This window comes from Equus asinus, chromosome 18 (assembly GCF_041296235.1).
Source record: "Equus asinus isolate D_3611 breed Donkey chromosome 18, EquAss-T2T_v2, whole genome shotgun sequence".
Classification (NCBI taxonomy): domain Eukaryota; kingdom Metazoa; phylum Chordata; class Mammalia; order Perissodactyla; family Equidae; genus Equus; species Equus asinus.
The window spans coordinates 6,875,773-6,891,129 of record NC_091807.1 but is presented as its reverse complement, the minus strand read 5'-3'; the positions used below and the strand labels follow the sequence as shown (position 1 = coordinate 6,891,129).

Below are 15,357 nucleotides of genomic sequence, written 5' to 3'. Positions count from 1 at the left end.
CCGGGAACAGTAGCTCACGTGGAAGGGCTCTGTGTTCCTTCAAGACGTGCTTTTCTTTGAGGTAAGTTAAGATCCAGGTTGTTCAGGCCCTGGATCATTACAGATCCCAGATAGCTGCTGTCCGGTCCAGAAGGGGGAGAGAAGGACACAAGGTCACTATAGGGCAGGTAGGTTGTCTCCAGGCAAGCATGACCCTAAATTCATTCACTCAGCAACCATTATTTAAGTACTTACTATGTGCTAGCAATATCTACACTAGATAATCAAGATCAAATGTTAAGCAAAACGTTGGATTTTAACCTTCATGCAGTTTATAGGAAAACATCCCATTAGTCTCTTTATTCAATTCCAGACTCTTATACTTATCCATATTAATTGTTCTCATATATTTTTCTTTTTGCTCTCCAAAATTCACACTGTGATATAAAGTATTTATGTGAAACTTTGAATAACTGTTGATTCTAGTGGATTTACAGCACTGTCAAATATTTGACACAATACAAAGTAAATATCTCTATGAAATGTTTCATAAGTGGTAAAGGAATCTGACATACCTAACAAATACTAAGGGCCTATATCAAGAAGGTAGAGTGCTCATTGACTCACCCCAGCTGTTGCACTGACATGAGTAACCCCTAATATGTTTAGAAACAATCAAATGAGTTAACAAATGAAGACATTCTAGCCTTTGAGGACTATGAGCATTATTAGTCTGGAAACAACCAGCTTAATGGGATAAAGCGTCACGTACAGCATCCGATAGATGTTCATATTGTTTACTCTACTTATGTCCAGAGCTGCTGGGCTGTCCGTGAGGGCTGTGTGTGGGTTGCTTTTGGCTTGACATGTGCTCAGTGAACACGGCTACGTGGTTCATTTCTGACATCCAGGACGACTGGGTCAATGAGCATATATTCCTCAAAAGATGATAATTACACTAAATATGCACTTTTAATATAGAGAAAATATGTATTCTCAAACACCATTTTACAAAACTACTATTTTCTCTCAATATTGAAATTGTTAAAGGGAATAAATAGAGCCTATACATTTTTATTAAAGGAAGCTTTTTTTTCTCATTTCGCTAACATGTACGGGAAAGTTTGATTGTCATTTTTATAGAGAGTCTTTCTTAAATAAAATATAATACTGATTTTTTTCTTTATTCTTGTTCCTAAGTTGTTGAATTTGACTATTTTATTTCCTATTGCCCATAAGTTATAATCTCTTCAAGGATTTCAGAAAAGGACAAGCAGAGTATATGCCAATCCATTTGTCTTCATGCTATAGGAAAATGATACCTTTTTTCCCCGTGTGCATTGAGTCAACCAGAAATAATAATAAAAAGAGAGAAGAAGGGTGGCTATTCACCATTACTTGGATTATTGTCTCCACATGTGAGGAGTGTTATTTTCAGTAAGCTTCTAAGGCCATGGAAATAAAAGAGTTGGGAAGACAATATTGATACGGCAAATTGTTCTTTACTTAGAGATGCTTTTTAATATGAATATGGCTTTATAATCTGTCAAATAAAGATGGCACGCAGAGATAAAAATAAAACGTCAGAACAAAAATGTTCTTTTCTTTCCTGTGAATAAATTTACACGTCAGTCAAATATCTGTCAGTGCATCTGCTGAATGAGTGACATGTCTTAAGTAAGTAAAAGCAGAAGGAGAGCAACTAACAAGAATAACTAAAAGGAGAAGTGGCAAAATTGACAGCCTTGATCAGTGAAGAGTCCTCTCTACACACAGAATGTATTCAGTTAGAATAAGGCCTCCAAGCAAGTAAAGAAATAGTGACAAACTACCAATTATGAGGGAGGCAGAGGTAAACATAAATGCAAATTCTGACGTTTGGGTCCTTCCGATGGAGGATTCAAGAGTATGTGGTAGGATTACCTTTCCACCCATGGGCTAGTGACTCATTAACATTTCATTAATATTCATTGATATTATTGTTTTCATGACTATTTTTCTTTTGCTAGGAGAATGTCTTAATTTCACTTAGTTAAGCAAGATTTTGGAAAAACATTTTGGAGAAAGCTAATATGCTTCTTATGCAAAGAAGAAAGGGCACCTGGAGCTAACCACAGATGAAATGGGTTCTCAAGTGAAGGCATATTCAGAGTTCTATAATCTTCAAATTCCCAGAACTTCATGTAGTAGCACAAACATACCACCTTAATCTAAGAGGTTGTAAATTTTTATTTTAGCGTTTAAGTTTTAAATTCTTGTTTTTTAAAATGCAATTCAAGGCAACAATCTTTTTCCTTCAAAAGCAGCGTTTGATTTGAAATTTAAAGCTTAAACACTTATTTACAGTTTTATATATCTTTTTCTTCCATTTAATAAAGCTTCCTTATTACAATTCAGAATACATTATTATATTACAAAGCTTTACTCTAGTTATAATTATATTTAAAATAGTACTATTATTAGTTAACTCATTAGCTTACCATGTGCCAAGAGCTGTCTGGAATTTTGCAAGATTATCTCATTTAATTCCTCTTAAAACTAGTTAAGACAACATGCAGTGAATGTTATGTTGCTTCATTGAAATGCTTTAAAAAAATTTTTAATGCATACTCCTTATTTTTATCTTAAATAATTTTGTTTTAATTATTATGAAAATCAACTGATGGCTAGACATATGTCTTGACTTAAATGCGGCCTTAGCACCCAGCTAAGTGATTCGCAGTTAAGAGTAGGTGCTCAAAATGTTTTTTGAATGAATGATGTTATTTATCTTCTTGCTTGCCTGTCAAAGAACCTGAAATAGATAGGAAGATTTGGGCTGCAGTTACCATAAATACAAACCATAAATGACTTAAACAATAAGACTACATCATTTTTCAAATAACAAAAAGTCTGAAATTCTAGGATTGGTTAATTGAACAACTTTGCATCGTTATCAAGTACTCAGATTTTCTTTTCTTTTTCTTCTAATCTTCTCTCACCCTAGTTAGTGGATTTCATGTACTAGTTTGTTACCTTGTGATTACAAAAGTTTCAGCAGCCTAGGTAGGGTTCTAATCAAACATCATACCTTCTATCTCTTTTCCAGAAGGCCCTAGCAGATGTCCTGTCGACTTATTGGCCAGAAATGCACCATATCCACACTCTTGTGGCATACTCCCATTCTTAATTTATCTGTTTTAGTTTAGACTGATCACATTTATTTCCTAGGGCCAGAAATTTTTCTTGAAAGCCATGACCTCCTGGCATATAAAATAATTTTTTTGCTAGCAATGAAGAAAGGAGAATAGGAGGACGCCTGGAAAGCTACCAAGAACGTATGCCACAGAATATCCCCAAGTAAGCAGTGAAAAATGCATGTGAAATTCTATCATTTTGATAAATTTTACAATAACTTTTTCTGCTGCATGTAACTCAAAAGAGAGTTGTCATTTTTCTTCAAAGGAATTCTAGAGGAAAAACTACTACAATAATTATGTTTCATTTTTTAATAAAGCATCTAATCTGCAACAAAATGGATTCTCCTGTATAAATTAAACGCAATGAAATCAAAATATTGGATTATCTAAACTGTAATAAAGAGGTTTATTGAATTTGCCAATTTTAGTTGAGATAAAAGTGATTTCTTGAGAACTGAACATATTTCTCTTATTTGTTATCACCCAACAATGTACATGTTCTATACATTTTTCTTTGAAATCTAAAATAGAGCCCACATGCATATGTTTCAACGTTATTACTTTGGTTTGCTCTCCTATTCTTTTAAAATAATATTTGTATTTTCAATTTTTTAAATAAAAGATGAGAATAGAAGTTGTGTACCATTTTTTTCTGAAGTGCCAAGGTGGAAATTAAAGTGAGGGAATATATGGAGTTACCGTCTTTCATGGCTGGAAGATATCTATTATGAGGTTTTGACAACATAATAACATTAAGCATGGAGAGGATTGCATATTTTGGTGTATTTCAAGGAATCAGGCCCTGCCGAAGTAAAATTTCTTGAATAATGGTCAGTAAACTCTGCTGAGCACACATGTTTTCCAGCTTGAATTGTCTGGGCAAACAAAGGATGCCACAACCAACATGAGCTTTAACACATATTACACTGGCAGGTCTTTCGCTTCATTGGGATTAAAACATAAACGTACACTTATTTCTCCTGATTATCTTGGTAAGTGATCAGAACTCATAATATTTACGGAGCACTAGCATATGACACTGAGTGCTGGGCACTTGCTCCGTCCACGCTCTGTGTATACCTAATTTTTAATCTACAAACAGCCATGTAAGATAAACACTCTTTTCCTCATATATCAGAAGAGAAAACAAAACTCAGAAGAAATAGCAAAAGTACATTTTAGACACAGATCTGCCTGAGGCCAAAGCCATTTTTTGCTTTCTCCTTTTTCTTTCTCTCTTTCCTGCTTCCTTATATATTTTTTTTGTACTCCATCACACTATTATCCTTAAAAATATATCGGTTGTACCTTACTTTTACATACACTTTGGGTAAAGCCAGGTCAGATTTTAGCTGGGGTGATAAAGGAGGCATGGGAAATCGTGTACACAGTCTATGTGCAAAGACGTTTATGTTTTACTTCACAGTGGAGAAACCCGGCACTATGTGATCAGTGGTAACTTCACCAGGAATGGAACCAATCAACCTCTTGGGCCTCCTGAGAAAAGAGCACAATGGTTGCTAAGCATTCCTGCCAAACTGTGTGCCCTGAATCTAATCGTGATGAAGCATCAGACAAACCCAAATTGAGGGACATTGTACAAAATGTGTGGCCTTGTGCACTTCAAAAAGATCAATGCCATGAAACAGAATTAAAAACTGAGAAACTACTCTGGATTAAAAGACCAGATATGACAGTTGATTGTAACACATGATCCCACATTTTCTTTTGCTCTAAAGGGCATTAGTGGGACAATTGGTGAAATCTGAATACTGTCTGTATATTTGATAATAGTACAATATTGAGGTTAATTTCCTGAAATTGTTGCTTGTGCTGTGGTAAAGAGTTTTACGTGATTAGCTCAGGATTTTAGGAAACACATACTGAAACATTTAGAAGTACAGGAGCGTCATATCTGCACCTTATTCTCAAATAGTAAAATGTTAACATTTGGGGAAGAAAATTAACGGAATGTTTTGTGCTAGTTTTGCAACTTTTCTATAAATTTGAAATTATGTCAAAACAATAGTTAAGAAAAAAGTAACTAATAAAGTTATAGCAATCACTTTTTTCCTCTCAAAAGGTAAATACTTCTTTCCTGACCTCAAATCAGTGAACATCAAACAGAAAGGGAAACGCAATTACAAATTACGAGCCTTTGTGTTAATTTATAATATGCACCATTTTATTTGCTCTGGAATTTATGAAACTTGTAGCACTCAAAACAATTGCGAATGTTAAATTCTAGTGTCTGTCACCATATGAAGCTCTTTGCACATATTTCTCACTCCTTTCCTTCCCTAATTTGTATACATGCTTTTGACATCTGTAGGCATATTTTAACCTCATTGGAAAGTCTCAGGAGGCTGAAGAAATTGCTGTCCTTATCCAAGCAACATGGCAACGGATTTCACACAAAACCATATTGCTTTGTTCCGAGCAGTCAGGACCCACTGCTCTAAAAGGAAACCGGGGGAATAACGAAATGTCATGTACTGTCTCTGGAAAATGTGGGTCAAAAGGTAACCTAAAAACATGCACATTCATAAACTTTCCTCTCGTAGATGTACTTTTAAAATTGCATTTTAAACCTAGAAAGACTGACATTAAAACCACTACAAGACGAAACATTTATGGTAAAAGACTGAAAAGAGAAAATAAAATTCTATCATGCATGGTTTAAGAAAACCCCGCCCACTCTACTAAGGCAAGTAATTCACGTGAAAAATTAGATTTTAAGCTAACGTATTTTATCTTTCCATCACATTCGGTATCTCCATATAGTTATACATATGCCGACTAAGTCATACTCCCATGAAAATAAAATATACTTGCCAAAGGCATAGACCTTTCTATAAATTTAGGAGGAGGAGACCAAGAAGCTTAACTAATTCTTGCCTTACAGGGAGTGTTTCAAGCACGCACATCATGCTTAGTAGACTTTGATCTTCTATGAAATTTATATTCACGGCAATCTAACACAGACAGAGTGAATAAAGTGAAAACATAAAGGACAATGGCCCAGGGGAAGCGTAAAGATACAATTGTATTTTAATATCGGTTTTCTACATAACAACAGTAATAACGGCCTGGATTTCAATTTCTTTTTGCATTCAAGTGCCTCATAGACCTTAGTAAAGTCAAAGAAGCCTGCCGGCCATGCAAATTAGTCAAGTATTGTTACCGATTTTATAGGAAAGAAATCAATATGTAGTAAAATTTCAAGATTATTCCAAAGCAAACTATCTTTTACCAGTTGCAAATATTTTAGCCACATCGGGTTATGTCCAAAGGGTGAAAGTCTGGGGAAATAATACAGTGAGAAACTGGTAAAGAGAAAAACAAACTTCTCTTAGTTTGGAAAAAAAGCGACTGATACTTTTTCTTATTAGATAAAATAGTAGCAAAGAGGAAAATGTCAGGGACACACCATAGATAATTGTTTCTAGAACATTTTATTCATTGAAGCAGCCTGGTGAGAGGGCTTATGCATGGTGCAGGGAATTGGCTGTAGAAAAACTGTGATTTTTTTTTTTAACAGAAAATGGGAGGATAGCAGCTAAGATGGTGAAGAACAGAGGTATGTTGACACTACTTTGTGCCACATGTCAAAAAGTGTGCTTAAAATCCAAAGAAGAAAGTACCAAATGTTGACATACAGATTAATAAAAAAATTGAATGCTGGAATAAAAGTTACATGTCCACAAGAAATATAATAGTACAAACCAGGTCTTACTTAGAATTGGCAGGTTTAAGACTGAAAGAAAATGAGGGCAATTAAAATGGGGCTTGAAACTGAACCAAACTGATTAAATTCAAGTAATTCTGCTTATGATTTTTACTCCATATAAGGTTTACTTGCATAGATGTTTTCTCAATCCACTGAAAAGGTTAACATCATACAAAAAAAAATACCATGGTAGAAAATACAAAAACAAAAATAGTCGCAAGTTTATAGAAAATAATAAGGAAGTATCAGATGTATGAACTTTCATATGTAAAATATTTAAAGAATAATAGCCATATTATAAATTAATAAAAAGAATGTAGATATTCTGCCAGATCCAAATGAAAAATATATATTAGCAATTCCAACTATGAGCACTTGGATTGCAAAAGCATAAATGTTGATAACATCAAAAATAGAGTTTAAGATTGGTAAAACCTAAGTAAATTCTAAGAAAGCACCACATTAAAGCATTTATTTAGAATGTAAATTATCCATAACATATTCTCCTTGCCAGCATTTTTAAATATGACTTTCTGAAGATCTCTACTGACCAAAAAAACCACTTCCATTTGTGCTCATTGCTTATTTTATCAGAAACCTGTTTTCTTCACAAGATACAGCATCTTTAACATCTGGCTACTTTTATTTTTTGTTTATTTTTGTGTTTTATGTTTTTCAAGCTCATGCTTCCTTAAAAAATAATTAAAACTAGACAAAGCTTAAACATCATAATTTCTCTTATAGTTTTAAGATTTTGTTAAAAGCAGAAAAATAATATTGGCTTGATAAATTTACCTTAAAGAATCCAAAGGGGAAAGTATCAGTAACACAATATTGTTTTAGTCTAATTGCACAATTACTTTTAATCTTAGTTACTTCCCAAGATGCCTTCAAGAGAATTCAAAGCTTACATTGAAATTGTCTCAGTCCTTCTCACTCTATTGAAGTCTTCACTTCCAATGCCATTGCCTAGTAGAGGCTCAGAGTAGTCAACCCTTCTTATGTGTCATTTCTGTGACCACTCTTTTAAAAGTACTGATCCTGGGTCCTTTCCTTCCTCTCACATAGCTGGAGTCACCAGATTCCATCACAGACAGTCCCTATCTCTGTTTGACACAATGTTTAGATTTTAGTAGTTATCCAATAAATGTTTAGTGAGTGAACTCACAAGCAAATACCTGGGCACCTTGGTCATTGGCCAGGTGATCTCTAATGTTCACTTAGATTTGTGTATATTTCATGTAAACTTTTTCCTTGCTGCTTTATTCATTATGGTTTAGGGTAATAGAAGAGGAGAGACTTTAGTGTAACACCAACCTAGACCCCATCCCAGCAGTGATATTGCTGTGGGATTTGGAGTTATTTAACTCCATACATGCACATTTATCTTGTGAGTAGCCAAAACGTATTCTTATGTTCCATCTTGTGGGTTTGTAAATAGATATTCAAAGAGGGAATGTGAATAGTCCTAGGGTCATACAGTAAGTATGCAGTGAAACAGGAACTCAAACTTAGATTTTCTGGTTTCTCGACCTGTGTTCTTTCTAGACCAATCATGTCTATTCTGTTACCTTGACTTACTCCTTTTTCTGTCTTCTATTGTTATAATCATGACTCATTAACCCCTGTAAATTTATTTATTGTCCATGCACAATTTCTACTAGGAAATTATAGCAACTTCTTATATACTTCTTGTCTCTCTCTCAATTATTATTTTTAATGCATTTCACTACACTTCTTGCATATCTTCCCTTTCTGCAGGCATACCCTCCTGCATTTCACCACATTATTTTGCTAAACGGGCAATACTTAAGAAGTATTGATGCGGGATTCATTCCAAATTGAGTTGCATTTAATTCCTTAGGGTTTTTTTGTGTGTGTGGTAGTTGGTCATTATTTTTGTTTTGTTTTCTTTTGTTCATTGAGATTTTTATTCTTTGCATTTGTTCTCTAATGATTGACCGGCTTTTCCCCATGCTTCACCACTATCTGCCATGCAGACAAAGAAAGTGACTAGATTTAGGTTAATCGATCTGTACTGCAAGACTGACATTGATAAAAGCAGGGGAAACTTCTCTGTGTGTTTTGGTTGCTTAGCCATACTTTTTGGTCCAATAGCCACATCTTTTTCACTATTTTCTATAGGAAGGAAAAGCTAAACAACTCCCCAAATAATATTATTATTGCTTATATTATCATGATTATTATTCTCTCAAGGGGAGTAAATACACCAAAAAATGAATCTTCCCATTTCTGATTCTTCTTGGTTCCTCCATTTACAACACACATGTTATTCTGAAGAATGAATTATTTAAGCAATACGAATCTTTTTGAAATATTGTTCTTAGAATGGAATGAAGCATAAGTTCAATAAAGGACATTTTAGAGAGATAAAGAAAAGCTTAAAAATACCTGCAATCATCCATGCACAAGGTAAAAAACACCTAAATTTGGTAGGATCGATAATGGGAAACAAGGGATAAATTCAACATATTTTTTAAAGAAAATATTCTCTAAAAACTCGTGCCAGAAAATAAACTAGGATCACAGGAAGTAATTGCGAGGATTCACATTTGAATTTGCTGCTTAGCGAAAAGATAGCAACACTACATCCAAACGGATAAAAGCAGATTCGGGAGCTAATGTTGTAGGAGCATCACTGTCATATCCAGGATATTGTGTTGGAGGGGAATGCCGATGTTCCTATAACCTTGATAGCTCTAGATGTTATTTAGTAAAGACAATTATTGGTAAGTTTTGCATGTGTAAATATATTGAATTTCTTTGCATTTGTTTCTAGGAAACTTGAAGATTTTTTTAGCTGTGTGTTGTTCACACTTGTATTTCATCTTTGTAAGTTACATTATCATTTCCTCTAAAATCTTGTAGAGTTATTTATATTTTTCCAGTTGACTAAAAATATTATGATTTACATAATGCTTTTCGTATTAGACACATTTTTTAAAACACTTTTCTGCAATTAGTTCACATATTACTTTTATTTAGTGTGTTGTAATGCAAGTATTACGAACAAGGGCAATGAAGAGTTAAAATGGCGGTTGTGTATCTCCATAAATTGCAGTTGTAAATTTAAATTTTGTTCTTGTGTATTTTAAGGGAAGCTTGATGCTAAAGACCCTTATCATATTTACAACTACCTTCTGCATAGTTGTATATCCAATGAGCACTTGAAGCTTTAACACTTATATTTCAGCTCATCCCTTAACCGTCTCATTCTGATTATTATGCCCCTTTTACGATCATGAAACTACCTTCCCAGTCATCCAGGCTTGAAATCTGGAAATAATTATTTTGCTCACAATTCTCTCACCACTGAAATCCAATCTACTCTCCAGTGGTGTTTATTCCACCTTCACACTTTCTATATTTAATGCATAATTTCATTTGGATTCCTGCTGATTAAAGCCCTCATTCAAGTTCCTCAATAATTCTATCTTGAACAATTATATTCATATCCAAGTTGTTTGTCTTACATATTTCCTTTCCCTCTGTTCATTCACCTAAATAACAATAACAGCTGATACTTTTGATGTATTTAAGCATAGTACCGAGTGCTTACATGTGTTCTCTCATTTAATTCTTACAACTTCACACAGGAGGTACTGTATTCTCTCATCTTTTATCTGCATTTCAGCATAGCCCCTCATAGACCCTAGAGATAAAAGGCTTTCCCAAGTTCACAAAGCAAGGGAATACTGCTACTGGGACTGAAAACCGGGAATCTGACCCGAGTCCATACTCTCAAACAGGAAACAATACCGCCATTTTAGAGTATTTCCAGATTAACCTTCTTCAAATATTCTTCTGTCGTGGACAGGGTGCTGTTTCAAAACAGTTGGTGATATCCTACTCCCTAGTGATAAAATTGTGGCGCTCAGCCTGATGTTTATCCTGTTTCTTCCTTTCGTGTATTGTGTTTGCACTCCCTTCTCTAGGGCTTTCCTGAAACTATTCTCTCCAAATTCACTCCTTTCATGGTCAAATAGTTAAAATCCTCCACCCCCAACTTCCAGCCCTGCCTGCCTCTATACATCTTTGTCATTCATACGCTGGTGTGTACTATTTTCTTTTCTACCATAACAGACTGTTAGCTTCTCCAGGCAGATACAGTATTGTTTATCTTTGGAACCCTCAGCACCTGGCATCTTCAGGTGAGAAAGTTATAGATAATTCTTTATTGATTCATGACTAAATGATTTTTAAAATTATAAATATAAGATACATTGATATAAAGTGAATATCAACGAAAAAAGCCAAAGTATGGTTTTCGTGGAATGTTCCCAATGTCAATAGCTAGCAATGGTGAACCTACACAATCTTGAAGGCAAAAATGTTATGCACTTTGATATTTTTATAATTTCTATGAAATCAAAATGATTATTTAAATTAATAGTATTTGCTAATTAAAAATGAAAGGAATCCAACTTAAATTTAATTTACAATGTTTCCCTAAACCCATGGCTCTTTTATATCACCCTTAACCTACTGCGATTTAACTTTAAAACAACCATGCAAATTTAATTACGCGTTGGCTCTTAAGGGATGCACTCGTATATCAGTTTTCATCTCTCACGCACAGATCATTTGCAGTTAAGTTACAAACCACTGAAAATCAATTTTTAATGGAAATACTCATACAACCTTAACTGCAAAAGAGCGAAAATTCAAGTATAATACCAAATGGCAGGTTATTAACTATAACTTCAATTTTATGTTCTTTTGACACAAGACTGTGTCAGCCATAAATAAGTGTGCATTTGCCACACAAGTCACACTTACCAGAAGATTATTTGTCAAAGAAAGTTTTAGTGGGTCCAACATTGAGCCCGTAGGGACCCTGGAGGAAATCCTGAGCTGCTTAGCAAGGCACTGAACCAAAAAAGTTGTGCTGAAACGATGTTAAAGGTCTAAACGAAAACCAGAGAAGCAAGGAAATGTAAAGTTAAGTTGAAACTCTGTCATTAACCATATGAGCCAACTTAGAAAAGCTTTTAGGTACAATGTATAAGCTATCTCAAAAATCAGTAACAACACCAGAAAAATATTTCTGCAGCATAACATGCTATTCAGTTTTCCCCTATATTTCTACAGTTTGAATATTATTTTTAAATATTTGATTATTTATTTTAATAAAGTGAAATTCAAATGAACATCACCTATTATTAATCAGAAATTAATAATGACAGTGGCAAATAATAAGGTTTTTCCTCTCGTGATCTGAATAGTTCACATTCCTTAGCTAAGTAAGGTCCTGTTAAAGTACAGTTTCTAAAGTTAGCCATTACAGGCTTACCTAAAATGGGACATTATCCTAAGGTCGATAAATAAAGTTGAGTATAATTGTGAGGCTTAATAATTTTTTTTTAAAAAAAATCTGCACTGCTATAAATGAAATAATTTAATCATTAATGTTACTATTACTCTCTGACAATCTGCCGTGTAAATGGAATCGTTTAAAGTTGCTAATTTTTAGTACTAATATAGATGATTTGCATGGAATATAGCGGTTGATTGTTTGGAAAAATAAAGTATATAAGTACTTTATAATTAAAATAATATTATATGGGAGAAATAAGTGAAAAGGAACTGATTACCTGAAGATATTCACTAGGTGATACAGGAATTTTGGAATACATACTGCTCTAACTGAATTCTTTAGTCTTATATTGCAATTCTTTTAAACTTAGCTATAATTTAATCAATTACACACAAATGATAAAACATTTCCTAGATAATTTTGTTTTTTTGTTTGAGAGGTACCTAATTATGTTTAGACATTAGATAACTCTTTGGTTTTATAATGAAAAATTTGAGCTATATTTCCAACAATGCCTAGGAAATATACTTTAAATTTAAATATATTTCAAATTTAGGTAAATTTAAAATATATTTTAAAGACAGCAATGGTGTTTCATCCACTGAGAATTTTTTATATCTTGACTTGAAAGTTGACTTCCTGGAATATAAGCTCCACAATAGAAAAGATTTTTCAATTTTGTTTCCTGATATCAGCCTAGAACCCAGAACTGTTCTTGGCACATAATAAAGCCTCATTAATGTTTGTTGAATGAAAGTTAACTTTCCGATATCACTACCATTCTTTAACAATAATGTATGTATGAAAATTCAGTCTTGTCCACGTTACCCAGAGGAAAACCTGAGCTATTTAATCTTACTGACACATTTCTAACTAGAACTTCTAGTTGCTTGAGGCTCAAGTTGAAATCTCTTTCCCTTCTAGTATAATGTGAGTTTAGTCTTTACTGCCAATTTCGTTCTAGCCTGAACATGAGTTATTTTTGCAGCATTTATCATCAGGGAAACAACTGTTTTACAAAAAGCAATATACTTTGTATGACTATAAAGTGAATATCAGTATTTATTAGCCTTTCTAGAATATATTATTGTGCTTAAAATAATTTAAGAACTAGAGACTTTTGTTTTCTTTCAGTAAGTCTTTTTTAACTAACTAAGGAAGGCATATTTTTCAACCAAAAAAAGGCTTAGATGGAAAAAAAGCTAAATTTATTTTTATAAAACAAAAAGAATCTTTGAAACAGCATTTTTAAAAATTTGCAAATTTACTTTTGGCAATATAAGGTGCAAAAAGCTCCAGTACTAAACAATTGAGTGATATTTCCTTTGTTCCTGTTACTAGCGTCTCGTCTCACATCTGAACAACTTTATCTGCTTTATTTAAGTCTCTTTTGTTCAGTGAATAGTGTTCCTTTACTCTCTCCAGGCTGCTACTTCATACTAAGGTGTAAATCTTCGGAATGACTAAGGTGCTTCAGCTTGCAGTTTACTTCTTATATAAAGGAAAATAAGCCTTAAACAAAAATAATAAAACCCTAAAACTCAAATGTTACTATGGAAAGGCAAGAAATATTGTTGCATGAATGGTTGCCCAGAATTATTAAATCATAATACTGGATCCACTGCTCATGTAACATCTACATATACAACCATCTTTGGATGTGGATTCACCTTGATTACTTCTTTAGGGATTCATATTATAACAAATAATAAAGGAGAAAAAGCAAGACGAAATAGTCTAGCTTTTAAAAACAAAGTCAGAAAACAAAACAAGAATATAGTTCAATCATTTAAACTTGAAAGTCATAAAATTTTTCCAGGTATTATTGTTGTACTGAAAGTGGCTTTTATTTACGTACTTACTACTTTCATTTAAGGAAATGTCTTAATGGATAATTCTTAACCATCAAATGCACTGGGGGATGAGGACTCCCTCCAAATGTGTGGAGGAGCAGAACGTGGATCTACTAGAGTCTGAGATGTTGGACTTATGGGGCATGCACAATTTAGAGAAGAAGACTCAATAACATAATTTTATATCTCTATAAGAAGCGTAAAACTATAGAAAGCAAGTCTAAACATGGTTTTCTGGACAGATAAAACAGCCAGTTTCAAAACTCCATTGAATCCATTTGGGTTGATGGAAATGTTCTATACCTTGATTGTTCTGGTGATTACAAACCATTGTAAATTTTTCAAAATATACACTTAAAATAGATTTATTTTTGTATATAAACTATATTGAAACAATTTTTGGGTTTTTTTGGTGAGGAAGATCAGCCCTGAGCTAACTTCTGTTGCCAGTCTTCCTCCTTTTGCTTGAGGAAGATATTCACTGAACTAACAGCTGTGCAAATCTTCCAATATTTCGTATGTGGGATGTCACCACAGCATGGCTTGATGAGTAGTGCTTAAGTCCACACCCAGGCTCCAAACACATGAACTCTGGGCTGCTGAAACAGAGCACGTGAACTTCACCACTACACCACCAGGCCAGCCCCTAAGTAACGGTTTGGTTTTTTATTTAAAGTAGACATTGGTTACTATTTTTATTTTTTTTAATTTTTAATTTTTGCAGTGAATACTTACTTACCACATCATATTATTAATTTCTTTGTTCATCACCATTTAAAAAATTACTATCTTTTCTGTTTTAATTTCCTTCTTTCTGAAGTGTGTGTTTTAGCGGTTTTCTTGGTAAAGATGTTTTAGGAATAAAATTATAATCTTGATCTGAAAAAATTCTTTAATTCCTCTCGTTCCTGAATGGCTGGTAAAATGGGAATAGAATTCTAGATTGACAGTTATTTTGAATATGTTATTTTGAATGCATTATTCCACTGTCTTCTGGCATCTATTGTTACAAACGAGGAATCTATCAGTCTGTCAGTCTTTTAAAAGCAGTCTTCACATTATTTTTTTTGTCTTTGATGTTCTGCAATTTCAGTTTGATGGGTCTCAGTGTGAAATTGTTTTTATATTTCCTACTTGAAACTTGATGTGATCTTTTAATTTGAGGTCTCATGTCTTTCTTCTATTCTGCAAAATGTTCAGACTTTATTTCTGTGAATATTTTCTCCTCCCCACTCTGTTTATTATATTTCTGAGACTCCCAACAGTCAGTGTTTTTAA

The 15,357-nt window shown here is 33.5% G+C and overlaps 1 long non-coding RNA gene across 4 annotated transcripts in view; it reads left to right on the top strand.

Moving 5' to 3' along the window:
- The window catches only part of LOC139040970 (uncharacterized), a 278,811-nt gene that overhangs the window by 175,837 nt on the left and 87,617 nt on the right, over positions 1-15,357 (top strand). The window contains exon 1 of one of the 4 annotated variants that reach the window (XR_011495332.1): positions 9,521-9,638. The exons of the other annotated variants lie outside the window; for them this stretch is intronic. This is a non-coding gene — a long non-coding RNA (uncharacterized lncRNA). Of the gene's footprint in view, positions 1-9,520; positions 9,639-15,357 lie in introns of those variants that run through there. 4 annotated transcript variants of the gene reach the window in all.